The 20,086-nt window shown below is 45.9% G+C and overlaps 1 long non-coding RNA gene across 1 annotated transcript; it reads right to left on the bottom strand.

Moving 5' to 3' along the window:
* Positions 1 to 1,985: 1,985 nt before the first annotated feature.
* LOC132321173 (uncharacterized) lies at positions 1,986 to 14,933 on the bottom strand. Its single transcript, XR_009484695.1, has 4 exons — positions 14,848 to 14,933; positions 12,579 to 12,688; positions 9,514 to 9,684; positions 1,986 to 2,031 (listed from the first exon to the last, which is right to left on the bottom strand). It is a non-coding gene; the product is annotated as an uncharacterized LOC132321173 (long non-coding RNA).
* Positions 14,934 to 20,086: the final 5,153 nt, after the last annotated feature.

Below are 20,086 nucleotides of genomic sequence, written 5' to 3'. Positions count from 1 at the left end.
CCATTCTCACAGTAAAGACATTTTTCCTAATGTAGATGAACAGCAGAAAAGCTTTGGAGAAAAGCACTTCTTCAAATCTGTTATAAAGCTGTTATCTTCAAAAGCTACATACTTATTGGGAAGAGTTGAAGAGATGATTTAAAGGGAATATGTGAGGGAGAAAAAATAGTCTGTCAAGACTTATACCTCCTGTGCTTTCTGCTGATTGTTGTATAGTGTGCAGCACTACATCAGTGATGACACCATGACACTGTGGTGCACTGTGCTGCAACTGGGGAAGAGCAGTCCCTGGGCACTGCAGACGGTTTTCCTATGCAGGATTATTACTGTGTTTGGATATGGTGTGGTTATGTGAGTAGGGAAAGAAATACCGGTTCAGTGTGGTACAGCCAGGGATGGAGGGAAAAGGAACGAGGATCAGGGCAGGTCGCTCATGTGGGGATGAGGCAGTGGTTTGTTTGGGGGCTTAAAGATCTCTTCTGAGATGGAGATGGGGCTGTGTGTGCTTGAGACTGAGCTGAGGGATTCCTGTGAGGTGGGGGGGGGGCAACTGATCGCAGTGTGAATCTTGGCTGCATTGGAATTGAGTCTGGTGGTTTCCTGCATCAACAACCTTTTCTGCTGTCTTCTGGAGGTAAGAGCCAATTGAGGTGGAATCTCACTGTGACTGTTGGTGCTGAAGTTCTCATCATAGCCTAGTCGGAGAGCTCTGGAGGAGACAGGAGAGGTGTCTTCTTCCAAAAGTTTGGCAGCTTACTGATTTGCTTCCTCACAGTTTATATGGTACACAGGGCAGGCAGGAGACCATCTGATGCCTCAAGGCTTTTATGCACGACCAGGTGAAAGCCTTGTCCAGTGTCCGGAGACAACTTCACACAGCCACAGCTCCGGCCGCGTGACGTGTGCCCAGATATCTCGGGACAGTTGCTGGAATGGGGAGGGAAAATGGTGGTGGAAGTTTCCTGCTCTCTAGTAAATCCTTGTTATCGTCACATTGCTTGTTTTGCTTTTTCCCCTACTGTACATTTCCTGGTACCACCACCATCATACACTTTTTCTGGGACTTACAAAGTACTTTCCTTCTGTTTGTCCATGCCTGTGAGACTTCAGCTGCTCTGCCCTGTTGCACGGCTTATTTTGCTTCTCTCTGATCGTGCCTCTTAACTTATCTCTGAGGGCTTGATGCGCTTCCGTATTTTTTCCTCTTTGTCTTTCTCTGCATCTGTGGGTTTTTTTTATTTTTATTATTTTACACTCCTGTGCAGTGGACACCTTTCTTCCCTTCCCTCTGAATGAGCTGGGGCACTTCCTTGTCCCTGTCTGTGCCATTCCCCGCTCTCCTTGGGTAAACGGAGTCTCTGTGGCCTCCCAAGTCCTCACGTTCCTTTGGTGGCTCTTGGGGCCTTAAGTTTCACCGAAAGCCTTTCTCTTGCTGGCAGCGTGTGGTTTCAGATGCATCTTTCCCTTTCTTGTCACTCCTCTGCCCCATCAGAAAGAAGGGTCACATAGATGTTTGGACAAGGTTCTGGAGCAAGTGTTTTCTCATGGTTATTCCTCAGAGCGCCCTCAGTCACGAGGCATTCCCATCACCCTCTTCTTCAGAGCTGGCCTGGTCTCAGACATTGATTGCAACTTTCTTTGCTCCTTAGTTTGGGTGCAAAACACCGCTGGGTACAAAAGAGAGGATGCTGCTCCTGGCAAGAGCTGTTGGTATCAAAACTCCCTTGCATGATGATAGATGCTGTGAAGGGTCTGTGTACTCCCTGTGTCCTGCCTCAACCCGTGTACACGGTGGTAGAAGTCCTGCCTTTTGCTGCTCTTGAGCTTTTGACTGTTAGTGGCCTCTCAGTGGAGTCTTTCTTCTGAGTCCCACTCTTTGTTTTACAACGGGTCTGCACTTGCACACTCCTGTCCTGGCTTGTGGGGTAGCTGCTGATCCTCTCTCATTGCAGCTGTGAGCAGGTGCTGGAGCCTTTGACTGGAAGAGCAGAAATGGATGGAGTGGAGCGATTCAAGACCGTCTTGGGTGGCCTGGAGAGTGGAAAAAAAATTGATTTGGCAATAAAAACTGGCAATCTAACTTGGTTTTTTAGCTGCATGCAGTTTGACTGTCTGCAGGGGTAAATTCACCCCCACGCACATTTAAGCAGTCATGCTTACAAGAAAAGCCAAGAAAGAAATCACCTTTATCAGGGGGAAGCATTCCTGCCTTTCTGTGAAATTTTATCCTTCAGACAGGTAAAAAAAAGGCCCCTTCCTTATACATTGTAAGGTCTTTATTGCACTTGATTTTAACCACACACATTTATTTCAACTCAGACTAACGTCTTCATTTGCCAAATTATAAAGACTGGGGATTTCGGTGCCACAAAAATCTTACTTAGCATCTGTATGGAAGCTCAGGCTGAACTAGCAAGTTACTCTCAAAACTCAGGGAAGGTTGTTTGCTTTTAGTTTGCATAGTAGATACCTGTATAAAAAGTCTTCTATGGGTAGGTATTTCCCGCAGCAAAAAATAGAAATTAAAAAGGAAAAAGAAAAACAACCTAAAAAAATCTAAAAAATACCCAGAACATTTGATGAACTTTATTCTTTGACTAATAGCTGTTGCTATAACTAAGATCGCGAGATGTTGTTTCCAAAACTTTCAGACATTTTTCAGTACAGTTAGCTAAGTTTCATTAATCTGAGATTTGTTTATTTGTTTTGCAGCAGGTTTTATACTAATGTGTGTCTTTAAGAAAATTTCCAGGTTTTCTGTTTGGAAGGAATTGGGATTTGTACAGTCGCATAGGAAGGAACTGCAATGAAATTACTTCAGAAAGAATTGGTAAGTGGTTGTCATCCTCAGGCCTGGAGGTACTGAAAAACCAGCGCATCCTCTGCAATGTTAATTAGCTATCAATAATAAGCATAAAACTCATTTGTACAGAGGTGATTAAACCTGGCTGCGTACAGAAGCGGGCTGCGTTCCCAACAGCGGCCCCGCCACTGACTTCAGTCCTCCACCAAACTCCTTTTTTCTTCTCCACCGCAATAAAACTAGCCTTTCCTGTACTGCTGTAACCTTAGTTCCCCCTTACGGCACATCCATTTCTCCCACCCAGAGAATAACCCGTTTCCCTCCATACGCCGTGGTCTCCCTACTGCAATAGGTGCTGGGGCCCAGAAGGTACCATAAAGGGGCAGTTCCCAATTCCCCAAACAATAAATGCAAATAACTGCTGGACAGCAATACACCACGGAAGGTGGTATGAAAGTTATTTTACTGCAGCCGCTACAGTACGTCACCGTACGATGCTGAGCTAGAACACTGCAAGGGAATGGGAAATGGCTTGGAGAAAAACTCTTGTGATTGCCCCTAGAGCTTCAGCAAGAAATGCAAAGATGAAAGCTGAGTTTTAAAAAGCACCTGCCATTTTTGACATAACTATCAGTCTGATGCAAAACACAATTTTTCACTGCCAACTGGAAACTCTTCAAGTGATTCTGGATTCCAAGTAAGATGTACCTTCCGTCAAGATATACTGAGGATTTGATGAGTTTACTGTATAGCCACAATTCTTCAGATTATGATGGTTTATATTGCTTTGTGTATGTGAAAGTCAATGAACTTTTTTGTCCCTTGCATGAAGTAGTCAAAACCTTTCTCCTTGTAAAAAAAATAAAATAAAATAAAAAAGGTTGTTGAAGTGATCAGAAAAGACTCTACTCAGTTTTAAATATAGAATATACAATGGTCTAAACTCTGCAATAAAAAAATACTGTAACTCTTGATTTCCGTGACAGTAGAGCCAAACCGTTCACTTCACCTTACCATCAAAAGTCAGCAGTTTCCACAGTTTCAAAACTATGTGTTGCAGGACGCACGCAGTGCTCTTCAGGGAGGACTCGCTCCCTGACTGATCGAGCAAGGCTTTTAACCAGCAGGATTACAATTCCACCTCTTAAAAGTTCAGTTTTCTTCCCCTGAATCCAAACTCATCTAACTAAAGAGGTCCTTCTTGCTAACAACAGCTTGAGGGCTTCTGAGGGCGCTTCCTGCTCCTCAATGTCTTTTTTTACCCCCCTCGACCACACTGTTCTTAGCAGAAGTTTTTTATTTTTCTTTTTCAGCCTTTTGTCTACCCATCTCCTTGAGTCTCTGCTCAACAGGGCAGCTGAGCCCACAGACTTTGTCAGGTCCCTGCTGACACAACTCCTAAGGATACTGAGGATAATTAGTACAAAAATAAATGCTTTTCATGTAAAAAGATACTTCAGTGGTGCATTAATAAGCGATGTCTCACAATGCAGCTACGTGTTTAAAGTGTTGAATCTTGAATTGGTACAAAGAAAGCCTCTGAGGTGTCATGGAGTATATTAGTGTTCATGTGGACTGATAATTACCCCATGGAACCTGATAATGAATCTGTTCGTTGCAAAACTAGTCCAGCAACTGATTAAATAAACCTAATCTACATTTTACTGCTAATTGGCTTTTCTTCTTTGCATGATGATGGAAAAAAATCAGTATAGAAATGGACAAAACCTTCACAAAGTGAGCATGCCAGGAACAGACCGAAGGGGAAAGAGGGAGGAGAAATTTCCTTTCCAATGTTATGAGACATTCACGAGGATGTCTTTTTTTAACTCCATTTGATGACTTGCACATCCTGATAATAAATGCTAATTTATTGAAGGCTTCCTGAGACAATGGGGAAAAAAAAAATTACTTACCAGATTTGATCAGACACAGAAACACTAAAGTAAATATAAAACTATGTAACAACAGCAAAAGAAGAACCCAAACAACAAACACCACAGGTTTTCTTGGAAACCGGAATTTATCTAACAACAGTAAATTCATTCCCAGAGAGAAAGTAAGATGGCGACAACTAGGGAATGCACACAGAAGCATACGGAGCAATTAGCAGACACAGGAGTTCATACATGCATCCTTTCATCTAGCAAAGACATGGGACATGGTTTTTCCTGTTGTTATAAGGCAATATATTTGGTTTGTGACACTTGAATTTTTGAAAGGTTTATGCTAGCTCATTGGAAGACAATACTGAAGCTGTGCTTTGCATTCCCCTAACGGAAATGAAGTGAAAGGATTTGCACATGTATTATGAGATAGAACTTTGAACAATGACTTTGAACGCTGTCTTATCGTGGGCTTTGGTGACTTTTTTGCAAGATAATAATTTTTGCAATGATTATTAGAGGACTCAAAACTCAGTAGATTTATTTCTTTTCCCTCCTGGTCTGGGAACTTGTAAAGCAGTTTACTCCACCACTGTCACGGGCACTGAATCGGACTCAACAGGTAGCACTTCACAAGCAAATTTCTGCCCAGGGAAGCAATACCTAATCTAAGGTGCAGATCACAGGCTGTTAACTTAGCTCTGTGTCCGCGCTTCAGCAGCGGTGAGGCAGTTTAGCCCACACTTACCACTCACCTACTGCAGGATTAAGCATTCAGAATAGCTCACGTGCTGCAAAAACATCCAAAGTTTGTTTACTCTGAACTACGAGTTTCTGCCTCCTCTACAAAGCTGCAGAAGCACCTCACAAGCATTTGATACCAGAGGCACTGATGTTTATATGACCTTAGCTGTGATCCTAGACCTAATAAGGCCATGATAGCAATCAATTACAGTAGCTCATTGGTGGCACTGCAAAAGTGACACTCACAAAACCAGGCAACCACCAATGAAGATCGTCGCACCTTGTGGCAAAGCTCGGTCGGTTACAGGCAGCACCCAGCTGACCGAGAAGGGACTCTCACAACATTTCACCCTATATGCACACCCAGAGAGGACCATGAGATGACCTTTGGCTCTGCTGGGAAGACCTGCAGCTTCGAGGGAATTTACACTGTCTGTGCAAATGGCAGAACTGCAAAACAGGTTTTTACAAGTGTATAAACTGTAATTATACAGCACTGTGCCCAGCCTGGAGCAGATTTAATAATATTATTAATACTGCCATGAGTCAGACCAACTCTCAGAGGGCATAGTGTAAACCTTGATATTGTTCTTCAGGAAAATAAATTGCTTCTCTGGTAACAAAGAGATCCATTAATTTTGCCGGCCTTTTCCATCTCTGCACACCAAAGACCATAAACAAAGCTCACACTGTACGGATTCTTCATTGCCAATCTATCCAACTGTTTTAGAGCGTCGAAGGGAAAGAAGCTTGGAAAGGAAATATGATTCTGACCTCAGTAAATTCATGGATAGATGCCAGCTAAAGGTAAGTAATTGCGCAAGACTGAACAAAAATATTATTCTTACCAGTTACATGAAATGCTTTACTTTAGGGGTCAGCTGAGTAGACGTCTTGCCCTGTAAAGCAGGACTTCTTTTTCAAGCTACTGCTTCTGAATAATTCATACTTCAACTTTGTTCTAGAGTCATTAATATTCCTTCTCATGTTCATTGAAAAATTAAAAAGCAAATTAAAAAAAAAAAAGATGGTATTGGACTAAAAATAGTCCTTTGGCCTATGTAGTGGCTACCATCAAAAAACCCTCAGCAATCAGCATTCTGTTCCTTTTGCTACACACACTGGAGGTTCAACACCTACAGTGCAGTAAATTTTGATCTTTAAAAAAACCAAAACAACTGGTGCGAGTCACTTCAGACAAATCATTCTGAGGAGCGTATTGGCTACTATCAGCTTCTATATAACCTGACATCATAGTTAAAGTCTTACAGCATCACGGACTCAGATGGGTCTCGTCTATGTGGTGCAATGCAGCCGTTTCACATCACGCAGAAGGCTCCAACCTATCTCTGAACGAGGTCCTCTGCCCAGGCTGCTTTGTCAGATCAGAGCATCACAGGAGTCCACTGCCAGCCCCTGGCTAGTCCAGATGCTCAGGCTTCTCTGCACTTTATCACACTGCTTTTTGCAGCACAAATGTACTACATTTATTTACTAGCTGAATCTTTTTAGGTACCATCCATATCTTCTAAAGGAATTATCATTTACAAGTCAGGTAAAGATTTGAGGTACCAAGGTAAAACTTTGAGTTCAAACATCCTTCTTCCACTTCAGTTTATCAAAATTGCTACAGCACTCCAAATAGATAAACAGCAAAGAGCCGGTAGTTTATCAACAGAACCGGTTTCTCATTTCATAGATCAGATTTCTCAAAGTGCAGTTTGACACAAAAAAGCCAAAAAGCAAACACAAAAAGCCGACACCTGAACAGATTGTAGCTTATGAAGTTAAACGAATACATTTGGCAACTCAGCACCTAAATCACTAGTCAGATTTTTCCTAGCCTAGACACGCTCCTTGGCAGACACTGCTTTGTCTCCCAGCACAGCGTATGTGCCTGACGAAGGGCAGGAATGGATACAGAGCTGGATTCCTTTCATCTGTGAGAGCTGTATCAGGAAAATTCTATGATCTGCATTATACCTTAAGATAACCAGACAAAAACCAAGGTAACGACCAAACAGCGGTTATTAATAATTTCTGCCTCACTGCCTCTGTACTGGGCACTCCATCAGATCTGTGCAGATACAATGGGGTCATACTCTTGTCACCCTGCATAGTTTGGGTGCCCTAGTAACCCTGATGAGGCCACATACTCAGCTGGACAGTAACTTGTGGTTGCCCAGTTTCCTTAAAATGACACTAAGCCCAAGCCAAATTAATGCAAAATTTAAAGAAAAGCATTTATTCACAAAGTCAAAAACAAACAACACAGTTACAAAGGGTTATCAAATGCCAACATGTAGAAGTGCAAAAAAAGAAGTGTAAGTCAATATAACAAGGTTAAATATGGAACATCTCTCCCCTTCCCTTTCACAGCTGATTTGCTGCTGTTACAAGCTGAATATCAAGGCTCCAGTCTTGCTACACCTTAGAAATCAGGCTGCAGCTGTTAGGAAGTGATTCTCCAGTAGAGAGAAATCACCTCTGTTGGAGGTGCACGTGCCCTGCAAGACCCAGTCTTCTCCCAGAAGTTTCCCAAAGGGTCCAGACAGACTTATACCACCTCCCCGAAGCTTGTTCCAGCCCTCCCTTATCCAGAAGGCACACTAATCACACACCTTGATTACAATAAGCCCTGTCTTACTTCCTTGAGATTGCACTGGTTATTAAACCAGAGCCTGTACTGTTAACCTGTGCAGAAGCAATTGATCAACTGCTGTATATTAGACACAATTTCAGCTGGTCCTAAAATGAATAAAACAACTGTGGGAGATTCTGAAACTCGCTAAGAGTATCATCTGAATCAACCAAGCACAGTGGCAGCAGTGCTTGGTGACCCTGCTCAAGCATATTTGCAGCGGGACCCTGAGGCCAGACAAAGCAGGAAACCGTAACGTGCAGGTTGGCAAAAGACTACGAGGCACAGGACGGCAAGGATGAGTAAGGCAGAGAGGATGAGTAAGGCAGAGAGGATGAGTAAGGCAGAGAGGATGAGTAAGGCAGAGGATAGCAAGAACCTCCACACTTAGAGCCTAAACCTCCCCTGTCTCCTGGTTGGAGGAAGCAGAACAGAGAGCGTGTCCTGCAATGAACAAGGGAAGTCATGATCTTAATGTCAATACTCAATGTTCTCTTAATGTCAATGTCAATCCGGAGGGGTAATACCTAGTGATTCAATTGGTTCTCCCTTTTCTTATTCTGAAATACATGAATCAAAGGTCATATATCAATATCAGTCAGGAAATTAATTCTTCTGCTTCACCCACCACAGAGACACACATCTCCATTATACCAAGCAGCAGTTCTCCTGTAAGGAAGGGGAGTTGGCACCATCTTTCATCAAGAAATTATAAAGCTCTCAGCTGCCCCTTTTTGTGATTCACTCTGCATGTTCCAGTGTGAAATGAGCCTCACGCTGACCTTTATCCCTACCCTAACTGACGCATTAACCGATCTACTTAGTGCAAGCATTTACATGAGAAAAAACATTGCTCTTTAGTGCCTCTTGATTGAAACCAGACCGTAGCAACACACAATCTTTTCAGGGACTAGTGACTAATGCTTCCTCTTCCAAAAATCTTTCTCCTAAGGTCTGTAACAAGCCTGAATGGAATAATGTGTCAAGTCCCTTCTCAAAGGTGCTTCTTCAGGGTATTTCAAGAGCAAAACACGGACACATCAGGAAAAGCAATTCCACAATTTACCAAATTTCAGAGAGACTCAGCCCTTGTAGGAAACAAGCAGTTTGCCACTGTATCAAAGCTAGAACTGCACCATCTAGTCCTACATACCTCTTACCACGGTTTTCTTTTGTTTAGCACATAAAATGTGGCATAAAGCGTACGTGACCTTTCTAGTTACAGTTCTCAACTGTGTCCACAGAAAAAGACGACAGTCGCTTGCAAAATAAACGTATAAAAATAAAATGTATTTTATAACTATATATATGCATTTTACAATATATACAATATAATAATGGATTTTATATACATTTTTATATCTATTAAAAATATATATATAATAAAAATAACATAAAAAATAAACATATAAAACTCGCAAAAAATCAAGAGGACTTACAGGATCAGTCAGTTCTGGCAAGCTCGCTTGGTAGGTGAGAGGTCTACAGTCACAAGTATTATTCACCAAGACACAGGGAAGAAACATTGGTCCCACATCGTCCCCATCGAGCACATCTACTGTCAGGCTGGTTGTACTTGTCCTTCGCTCATTAAGATTCTGTCCTCAGTCCTGTGGAGCAAACGAGTTACATCTGGTGAGACTTTCTGAACTCAGAATCTACAAAAAAGTCTGAAGTTAAAGCGAAGGGCAAAACATATAAGCACCATAATTATCCAGGTTCTAGGAAATAGCTAATTACAGAAACTTCCGCCTCCGAGCTACAGCCTTTAATTTCATAAAGGCTCAGAAATACAATTAAGAGGTAAAAATTTACCTCTTGAATTAAGAAATAGTGTGAGACATCTATTACTCAGAAATAATACAGTTTTGAGAAATTAATTCTCAGGAAATGTGTGAGATGAAGATACATGTCTTGTTAAATATATATAAAAATGGAGCGTATTTGTAGGAGATAGAGAGTCCCTCGTGCCTTACTTAAAATCTGAAATGTACTCTTATGCTGCCTTGTGTAGCTCTACCGGATCCTATCTGTAAGTAAAAGGACTTTCACTTACAGAAACAGAAAGCATAAGCAGTAACAGCTACTTTTCTAATTGGCAGTGGGAAGGCCATGGACTGTAATGCTCAATCCACCTCTGCATGCCACATTTTAGGAAAGATTTAGCACCTCCTTCCCCACCTCCCACCCCCCCCAAAAATAACCAGCCAGAGGACAGCAATGAGATTGATCTAAGATCTCCAAACTGTACTCCATGTGGAAAGCTGATTTGTCTAGAGAATGAGTTATACTGCTCATGGTTTAAAGGTTGAAGAACGCTTCTGTCCACAATAAAGCAGCTACAATGCTGCATCCCAAAAAAGTCTCCATGCTGCGTGACAGGTTCTTTTCAATCTATCATGGTTTCACTTTGTTTGTTTGTTTGTTTGTTTTGGGTTTTTTTAACTCTTTGGGTACACAAGACACCATTGACTACTGCAACTTCTTTATTGTCTCTTTTTTCTCTTTCCAGATGGTACAGAATAAAACTATACTTTCCTGAATTGTGGGAACCACCCGGATTATTTTTACACGCTGAACAATGTACACGCTAGCAACAGTTCACCGTTCCTTTCTTTCTTCTTTTGTTATCATAGCAAAAAACCAGCATGACTCTCCAATACTTTTTTTTTAAATAGTCAAAAATATTTCCATTTTCATGAAGCAACTGTTGTGATAGCTTTTCTTTACAAAAAGAAAATCTTGCGGAGGGAGTATGGGCCATTAGCTAAGTCTTGCCCTCCTATCCGAGGATAACACTGACAGAAAAAAGCAATTTTTTTTAAGTATTTATGCTGTTTAATATCGTCATCTGCGTAAGACGAATAGGTCATTGCTCTGAATCAGACTGGGTACTTATATTTTTTTTCCTATTTTGGAGTCCACTCAGTTCTTGGAACCCCTTTACCTTTACAGTTACTAAATACGTGAATTTCTGAATTCAGTTTTCTTCACGGTCAATGATGAAAAACAGTAACAGCTACAAGGAGCAGCCTTCATCATCAACCAATCTTTTCTACATTCCCCCAATATGTGCTCTTGAGTAATACTGGGTCAAAGCACAGATACAGAGTTATTGATTTCATAAGAAAACACATGGCCTTGCAAGACATTTCCATCATGCAAGCTGCCCTATGATAAAAAAACACGATACAGAGGCTATCAGCACAGCTCTAGTCCCAAACCCAGTACCACAAAGGTGACAATTTACTGTCTAAGGACATATATTCAAAGGAACGAACAAATTAAGATGAGATTGCTTTGTTGTACTGCCACCATGGATCCCAAGCTGTGCCTTCACCAGTTACTCCCCCAGCGTGACAGGCTTCCCTCCTCACGCGAGGTGTTCGCACTGCTGCATGCCATGCCCGTCTCTTGAAAACCACAACCTGCTCAACTACCCCAGTTACTTTTCTAGGAGTGCTGTGTCTCATGAAACTCACAGCTCTGACATCAAAGGAAAAGAGCAGAATAAATGCAGAATAAATTATTGGTAAAACAACAAGGCAAATCAGTTCTGAGCCTTCACGTATTCCTTTTCAAGAGATCAGCAAGTTACGTTACCCGGGTAAAACGACTTGTTCCAACAGCTGTAACTGTGTGGGCCAGGAGCATCTTTAAATATATCTGAGTGCGAGAAGCACCGAGACATCCTCGGAGCCTGTCTTCTATTGGGGGAATGCTGAACATGCCACAAAATATGTAGGGAAGTGGATTGTAAAATGTATTTACAATTCTGTATCAGAAGGATGACAGTAATATAAATGCGTGAATTCAGGAGCAAGCTATCTAAAGTTGCTTCAGAGCATTCTCATTTTCCCACAAACAAAGTAGTGTCACAACAGAGGTAAACAACAGAGGAGAAGTTTTCGTTTCAGCTATTGTCGGAAGGACAAAAAGGGAAAAAAGCTTTCACAGCCTTCAAGGGCACCAAAAAACTTCCCTGATGACAGATACATAAGATACAGTTTAAACATCACTCTTCTCCGTATGCATTATCCACTGCCAGCCACTCTATCAAAACCTCCACATACGCTTGCAAGACAACTTGAAAGAAAAATCATACCTTCATAGAAAAATGCATTTCAAACCTGAAGGATACAACCAAATTATAGCCATTAAACTCGTTTGAGATCAAATTAGCATCGCTAGATTTGTTAGAAAATGAACACTTAGTGACACCAGAAGGCACTTTTATGCATGGGCTGTACTATGAATTTGCAACTTGCTCCTTGTGCCAAAAAGGTTGTCTTGTTACACACACTGAGCAAGCTTTTTTAACCAGTAATAATATGTCTAAGCTTTCAGCAACCCAGATAAATCTTAAATAAGATCTTCAGGAGAAGAGTATTATCAGACCTGGTAGTTCAGCGAGACTTTTCCTTTCCTTTGAAAAATCTCAATCTCCAAACTAAACCCCCCCCAAATCAGTGGCACAAATGGTCGTTAAGAGAGCTATACTTACATTTGCTTGAACAATGACAAAATAATGTGTCTTTTCTTCGTAATTTAGTCTTTCCCGTAGAATACTGCTCCAGACAAAGTGAGAGGAATATCAAAGGTGCTGCTGGAAGTCTGAAAAAGTTAAAACAGTACGATAAAATTGAACATGCTTCGAAGTTAAAACATGTTTCAGATAGGACACAACGAGATGATCGATTGGATGGCACACCAAAATTGCATATGCTTTCCACATTAGAGATTTTAAAGTCTTCTATGTTTTCTCCCCGCCCAATTTACTCTTTAAGAACCCCACAATAAATAATCTGTACGTAACAGAATTCTGATTCTTTGCATATACATTATTACTTCCAACCACAAACTGAAGTCTAACTATCCTGCTTCTTGCAGATTTGCCATGCTGAATTAGCAGCGGTGTGTTCAGAAAAGCTTTCTCTGTTTGTCAGCTGAGAGTTCAGGTCTTCCGTTTCTACGGTTTGGCGTGCCTTCATCTATTTTTTCCCACTATTGTAGAAAGTATCAAGTATTAGAGATTAAGAAATCCACGTCACTGTACTTATCTTCTCTTTACTCTGGCTTTCAAGAGGGCAAGGAAGTAGTAAACATGTGGAGAACAGTAAAGCTACACGCATAGGTGCCAGTTCACAGTGGCAGTTATGCACTTGTTCATAAGGTAGTAAATTCAGATTTCACAGTGCCCCGCCAGCGAGTAGGCTGGGGGTGCACAAGAAGCTGGGGGGGTACACACGGTTGGGACAGCTGACCCCAACTGACCAAAGGGATTTTCCATACCATAGGATGTCATGCTCAGCAATAAAACTGGGGGGGAGGGTGGCAGGGGGGCCACTGCTCTGGGTCCGGCTGAGCATCGGTCAGTTGGTGGTGAGCAATTCTTTTCATTTGCATCGCTTGTTTTTCTTGGGTTTTATTTTCCTCTCTCTGTTGTTTGGGGGTTTTTTCCTTTTTTTTTTTTTAATTTCTTTTTATTTATTAAACTTTTTATCTCAACTCACAAGTTTCTTTCTCACTTTTACCCTTCTGATTCTCAACCCCATCCCACCAGATTTTGTTATTACCATCCTGCTAATGACACAATAGATCCTGCCAAACCTACAACCTGCAAAATGTGAACACCAACTTAGGCAAGACACGTTCCAGAAATTACAGTCAGCACAGGGAACCAGATGTATCTATCTTGTTCTGTCCTTGCCAGAACTGCTGGGTGACCTGTCATCAGCCCCAGTGACTAACAGCAAGCAACAATCTCTAATCTGCCTTAGCTGAGATGCAGCTCCTAGGAAAACAGCTCTTTCAGAAAGTCACGCCTTGTGATTTTGGGAAAGTGTTTCAAGGAAATGTTTTTAACACTCTAGAATGGTAAGACTAAGCATGGGAATCTCACTCCAAGTTCTAGCTCTGTCACAAATTACCTTTTTCTTTTTTTCTTTTCACCAGAAGCATGGCACTTCTTTCTGAATGCAAGATGAGTTACATGGGCTACACAGACAGCCCAATGAAAACTGAGAAATGAGTCATTCCCATCCCCCTTCCTTGGCACTCCAACACTCCTTTCACACTCCCTTCCCTGCCCGCAGGCAGGCCTTACGCAGTCTGCGCAACACGTACAAGAGGATGACTCCACCAGATATTGCCCAAATCATCTCCTATTTGAGTTTGATCAGCTCAGCTGCTGCCACAGCCTTTTCTGGCCTTACATGCAGTCTTGCCCCATTCTGGCCCTCTCAGAAAGCTCCTACAGGGAGTATCTCACTCGCTGCCTTAATCACAACTGACAGACTCCTTAAAACCCTCAAGTTGTTTCCGTCACTTCGCACATACAGTTAATACGGCCTCTCCTGGCTCCAGTAAAACCATCCACCCTCTGTACCCCCATTTCCCAAAAGCCGGCAGCACAGCATCGGTGGGGGGAAAGGCACATATCAGAACCTGGGGCTGAGAGAGAGGCACCAACATCTGCCAAAGGGAGCTGCCTCCAACCAGGGCCGCTCCCCACCGAGTTCTCTGACAGCAAAGCCCCGGTGCATGGTCTCACCAGGAGCGAGAAACAGCTTCCACGTCTGGAAAGCCCCCTTTATGAAAGGCTGTCAACAGCGATGGGGTTGTCCATGAGCATGAGACCCGCTTCAAGGCCTGGGGACAGCAAAGGCACCCGGTCTGTCCCCACCAGAGCACGCCTGCTCCACAGCTTGGAGCCGCCCCTCGGCGAGGAGGCAACTCTGCCCTCCCCTGGCCTGCCGACAGGCAACACTCACCTCCAGCTGTCCGGGCTCCAGCTGGGGACCCCCGGGGCAGCAGCAGGAACCGCTCTGACCCTGGCTGTGGGGCTGAGCACTCGGGCCCAGGGCTGGCGAGGGCCCCGCCCTCCCCTCCTCCTCCTCAGCCTGCTCAGCCTCTGCCCCCTCCGGCCCCGCCTCAGGCTGCCTGGGGCTGACAGGCTGCCGCCAGCTCCGCTGATTGGCTCAGCCACGGCCAATGGCGTGGCTGTTGTTGGGTGGGCACAGGCAGCCCGGGCTCCTCGCCGAGCTGCCCCGTGCCTGCTGCCCCGCTGTGCTGCAGCGCAGTGCTCAGCCGGCCGGGACGCCGGGCCTGGGGGAGAGGGCCTTCGAGCAGGGCCCTTCGAGCAGGGCCCTTCGAGCAGGGCCCTTGCACCGGGGGCTGTTCGCTCCGCAGCACGAGGCGCGTGCACAGCTCTGCCCTCCCTGTCCCTGAGTGCTCTCAGGGCTCTGGGCCTGCTCGGGGAGGGGAGAGGGAGCGGGGCAGGAGGGGCGCTCCCTTGGATCTGCTCTGGCGTGGTCAGTCTCTCCAGAAAAGCAGGTGTGCCTGTGCTGCCAGCCACAGCCCTGGGCAGGAGGAGCTGCGTGATGGGAGCCTCTCGCATCGGCCAGGCCGGCACCTGGCAGGAGGCAGGGCTCTGCGCTGAGCCCAGGGCCTTCCTCAGGCCTCGCCTTCCTCTGGGCAATGAGGAGGAGAGACACCCCGTCCTGGCGCGGCCCAGGACATCCTCCTGTGGCCAGAGGGAAGGACAGAGCCCCCGTCGCTCTCCCCGCGGGGACTGGCCGCTGTCCTTCGCTTCTGTTCCCGAAGCTCCCCCGTGCTGGCAGGCCCCACAGAACTTCAGGGCCAAGCAAATGCCGGAGCGCTGGGGGCTCCTGGGGCTCAGGGCAGGTTTGGGCATCTCCGAAGCCAAGGTGCGGCTGCCCCTTTGCTTCTGCAGATGCAGTTACTTGCTGCCCCCTTAGTGGTCAAAACTGCTTCTCTTCATGGCACACGGACTGGACAGAAGCCACTTCCCTGTTAGTCTGAGAGGACTTCAGGGAAACGAGGAAGTCAAAGCATGCACGCATGTATGAGGACAATGAAAAGGAGCTGTGTCAAGGTTTTTCTGCTGTTCCAGATCTGAACTCAGACATTTGTGTGCATCCCAGCACCAAGTCAGGTTTTCTTCCTCCAAGCTGCACAGCTTTTTGCCAGCGAAAGTGAGTTGGGCTGAGATGGTCTTTGGGATAACTCGGCTCCTTTCTTTTTTAATTGGGTGCCTACACTTCCCTTTTTTTCAGCAATTTCTTTCTCTCTCCCCCCCTTCCCCCCCTTCAGTTCCACCCTCTTTCGAAGGTAATTATGATTTGACTTTCTGGACAGATCATCGCATAGGCAGACACAAGATATAAGTATAGGCTGGTCTATACCTTCAGAGCTGTAGGCTGAGCTATTCTACTCTACCTTTGAAGGCTAGATAGGTATGGGCTATGGGTAGAGTTACTCTTTGCCAGTTATTATTTCTTTTGGGGTCCTGTGACAGGGATGGTAAGGTCATCAGCCTGCAGCTCACTGAAAGAATTTTGATGGCGAATGCTGTTCTGTGTGTTTCATTTTCAATAATCATTGCATTGAGCTAGAATTATTTCTATGCCATTAGGTGATGGGAATCTTCTTGCACTCGTCTTCTGTTTCTGGATCGCGTCCTGACAGCCATTGTCATTCAAAGCTTTCCTGTCTGTTCCCGAGAGGAGTGATGGCCACGACATGGAACAACTCCTGTGAGTAATGGCTTCACCAGTAGGCTTGGATTTAGTGAATCCCCATGGACAAAGGGATGTAGCAGGTGCTCCATCCAAGAATTTTGATGTGCTGACACTCTAGTGTGAATGTGGAGGTGTTTCTTCCTCCTCCTCCTCTTCCTTTTCCTCCTCCTCCGCTGGTTCTTCGTCATCATCATCGTCCTCCTCCTCCCATTCCTCTTACTCCTGTTCTTCCTCCTCCTCCTCCTTCCTCCTCCTCCATCCTTCTCCCTGCTTCTATTACCTTCTGTTTTTCTTCCTCCTCTTCCTGTTATGCAGTTATGCTGTTAACACTCCTCTTCCTTACCCTCATCCTCCTGTTCCTTCTGTTCTTTTTCTTCTTTTTCTTCCTCTTATTCCTCCTCCTCTCTTCCTCTTTCTCTTCCCCCTCATCCTCCTATCCCCCCTCCTACTTTTTCTTCCTTCGCCTTCTCCTCCTCTTCTTACTGCTGTTCCTTTTCCTATTTCTTCTCCTCCTGTTCCTCCTCCACCACCTCGTCTTCCTCCGCTTGCTCATTTCTCATTTTTCTCCTCCTCTGCCACGTTCTGTTCCTTTTCATCCTCATCCTATTTTTTCCTCCTCCTTATCCTCATCTTCCTTCTTGTGTTCCTCCTTCTCTTTCTCCTTCAACTTTTCTTGCATTTTCTCCTCATCCATTTCCTTTTCTTTCTCCTCATCCTTTCCTTGCATTTTCTCCTGGCCAATTGTATGAGGTTCCACAAGGCCAAGTGCCGGGTCCTGCACTCAGGTCGTAACAACCCCATGCAACGCTCCAGGCTTGGGGAAGAGTGGCTGGAAAGCTGCCCAGCAGAAAAGGACCTGGGGGTGTTGGTTGACAGCCGGCTGAATATGAGCCGGCAGTGTGCCCAGGTGGCCACGAAGACCAGTGGCATCCTGGCCTGTATCAGAAATAGTGTGGCCAGCAGGAGTAGGGAGGGGATCGTGCCCCTGTACACAGCGCTGGTGAGGCCGCCCCTCAAATGCTGTGTTCAGTTTTGGGCCCCTCACTCCAAGAAGGACATTGAGGTGCTGGAGCGTGTCCAGAGAAGGGCGACGAAGCTGGTGAGGGGTCTGGAGCACAAGTCTTGTGAGGAGCGGCTGAGGGAACTGGGGTTGTTTCGCCTGGAGAAGAGGAGGCTGAGGGGAGACCACATGGCTCTCTACAACTACCTGAAAGGGGGTTATGGTGAGGTGGGTCTTGGTCTCTTCTCCCATGTAACTAGCGATAGAATGAGAGGAAATGGCCTCAAGCTGCGCCAGGGGAGGTTTAGAATGGAAAGCACAGGAGGTGTAAGTCTTTACAGACTATTTTTTCTCCTTCACATATTCCCTTTAAATCATCTCTTCAACTCTTCCCAATAAGTATGTAGCTTTCGAAGATAACAGCTTTATAACAGATTTGAAGAAGTGCTTTTCTCCAAAGCTTTTCTGCTGTTCATCTACATTAGGAAAAATGTCTTTACTGAGAGAGTGGTGACACACTGGAATAAACTGCCCAGGGAAGTGGTGGAGTCACCCTCACTGGAGGTGTTCAAGGAACGTGTGGAGGTGGCATTGCGGGACATGGCTTAATGGGCATGGCGGTGTGTGATGTGTGTTGGGTTTTTTTGTTTGGTTCGTTTGGGGTTTTTTTTGTTGATGGTTGGACTTGATGATCTTACAGGTCTTTTCCAGCCTTGGTGATTCTGTGATTCTGTGTCTCTGTGATTCATTGCTCCTGTAATAAAAGAGTAAGCAAGTGTACCTAATTCCTCCTAACATGGGCATGACCAGGGTTCCCCCCACAGCCAAGGCCTAAAACTCACCACGGGGCGAAAGTGCGGGTGGACGGAGGAGTGGGTGGGTGCAGAGGCCGGACGGGCGTGGAGGCAGAAGGGGTCTCCAGCAGAAGCTGAGGGATGACTTTTCCCTGCTGTTGCAGCCACCTTTCTCCAGGAGCGGTCCGGGTCCTGGAAAGGCTGGAGCCGCATCAGGCAGGCTGGGACATATTCAAGCACGTCACTGAGACCAACAGGCAGCAGCAAGAGCTGCAGCGGCAGCTGCCCTGGTAAGTACCTCCCTGACGCCGGAGAGGGGCTTGCTGGGCACCTGAATTGGCTTTTTGTGGGGGACCTGGCTGGAGAGAGAGGGACCCCTCTGATGGCTGGCTCTGCCCTTTCCAACCCAGAGTCTGTCCTCCCTTTGCAGAGGCCTGGCACCAAGACGTCTTGCCCCGAGGGGGGAATACCTGTTTGGGACAGCCAAGGTCTCGCCCCACCTGACTCAGCCCCAGGCTGATCCGCTGCACGGAAGGCAGAAGGGGCAGTATGGAAGAGGAGCAACACAGTAACCGAGCTCTTGGGAACCTACTTGCAGAAGCCCCTCGCCGCTCCCGGCCCACCCGTGCGTAACCACACAGCATCACGCTGCGCCCCTGAAAGTAAGGCTGGGGCAGGGGAGGGCACCGGCCCGACCTGGACCCTCTCCACAGGCCACTTCTCCGCAGGCTGAGGGTGAGGCCACTTCTCCGCAGGCTGAGAGCCAGGCCCCCCCGCACCTGGGGGCTCCTACGCCTCAGCAGGAGCTGACGGCCGCAACCCCAGGCCCCCGCAGTCAGTGGCTCGGCCTGGTGCTGGTGTTACAGAACATCCTGAAACGCAGGGTCAAAGTAGTGTAAAAGGAATGGAAATAATGTGAAGAAGATACTTTGTAATGCGTGCACCTGGTATGTAGACATAAAATTACAGTTAAAAACTGTCTCCACTAACTAACGGTGAGGATTACCACAAGGTCAAAGTCTAGGAAAACAGAAGAGTGCGAAAACTGTTTTAAGGCTGACCTGCCTCATTGTCATGTGAAACCCACACCTCCTAGCTAGAAAACGCCCCCAACCCAAATAAGCCCCCTCCCCTCTGGGCATGCGTAGGGAATTGGAACTGTATCTGTAAGATGAAGTAAGAAAGGTACTAACCAATAGTTAGTTAAGGGGTAGGAGCAGTAGGCGTAACTAACATTGTCACCTGTTTTAAATCCCTGTCATGATTTCAGCCCGGGGTGCATGCTGGCTGGAGAGATCCCCCACGCACCCGGTGCCGAATGAAGTAATGCCTGCTCTTTAATAGACCAGTGTGAAGGGGTTTCATTCCCGATTTCGGTGACACTGGCACTGAGGGAGGGAGCAGGAGGGCGCCCGACCGGGGCTGGGCTGGGCACCTTCCGCCTGTTCGTGCTGCGAGGCCTCAGGGCGAGGGCCCGCGCCTTCCCCTGAGAAGGCCCAGCACGGCCCGCAGGGCGGGATGGGCCAGGAGCAGCTGTGCCCCGAGGGCCCAGACAGGCTGGGCTGGGGCCCCCCATCAGTGCTGATGTTCTGGGCTGAAAATGGGAAAATGGGGAGAAACTTTGCCGTGTGTGTTTACTGGAGGCTTGTGGCCTGATGCTCTCAGGCCCTGGGTG

Source organism: Gavia stellata, unplaced genomic scaffold (genome assembly GCF_030936135.1).
Source record: "Gavia stellata isolate bGavSte3 unplaced genomic scaffold, bGavSte3.hap2 HAP2_SCAFFOLD_162, whole genome shotgun sequence".
In the NCBI taxonomy this organism is placed as follows: Eukaryota; Metazoa; Chordata; class Aves; order Gaviiformes; family Gaviidae; genus Gavia; species Gavia stellata.
Note: the sequence above shows the minus strand (reverse complement) of the source record. Positions and strands in the feature narration are given on the sequence as shown.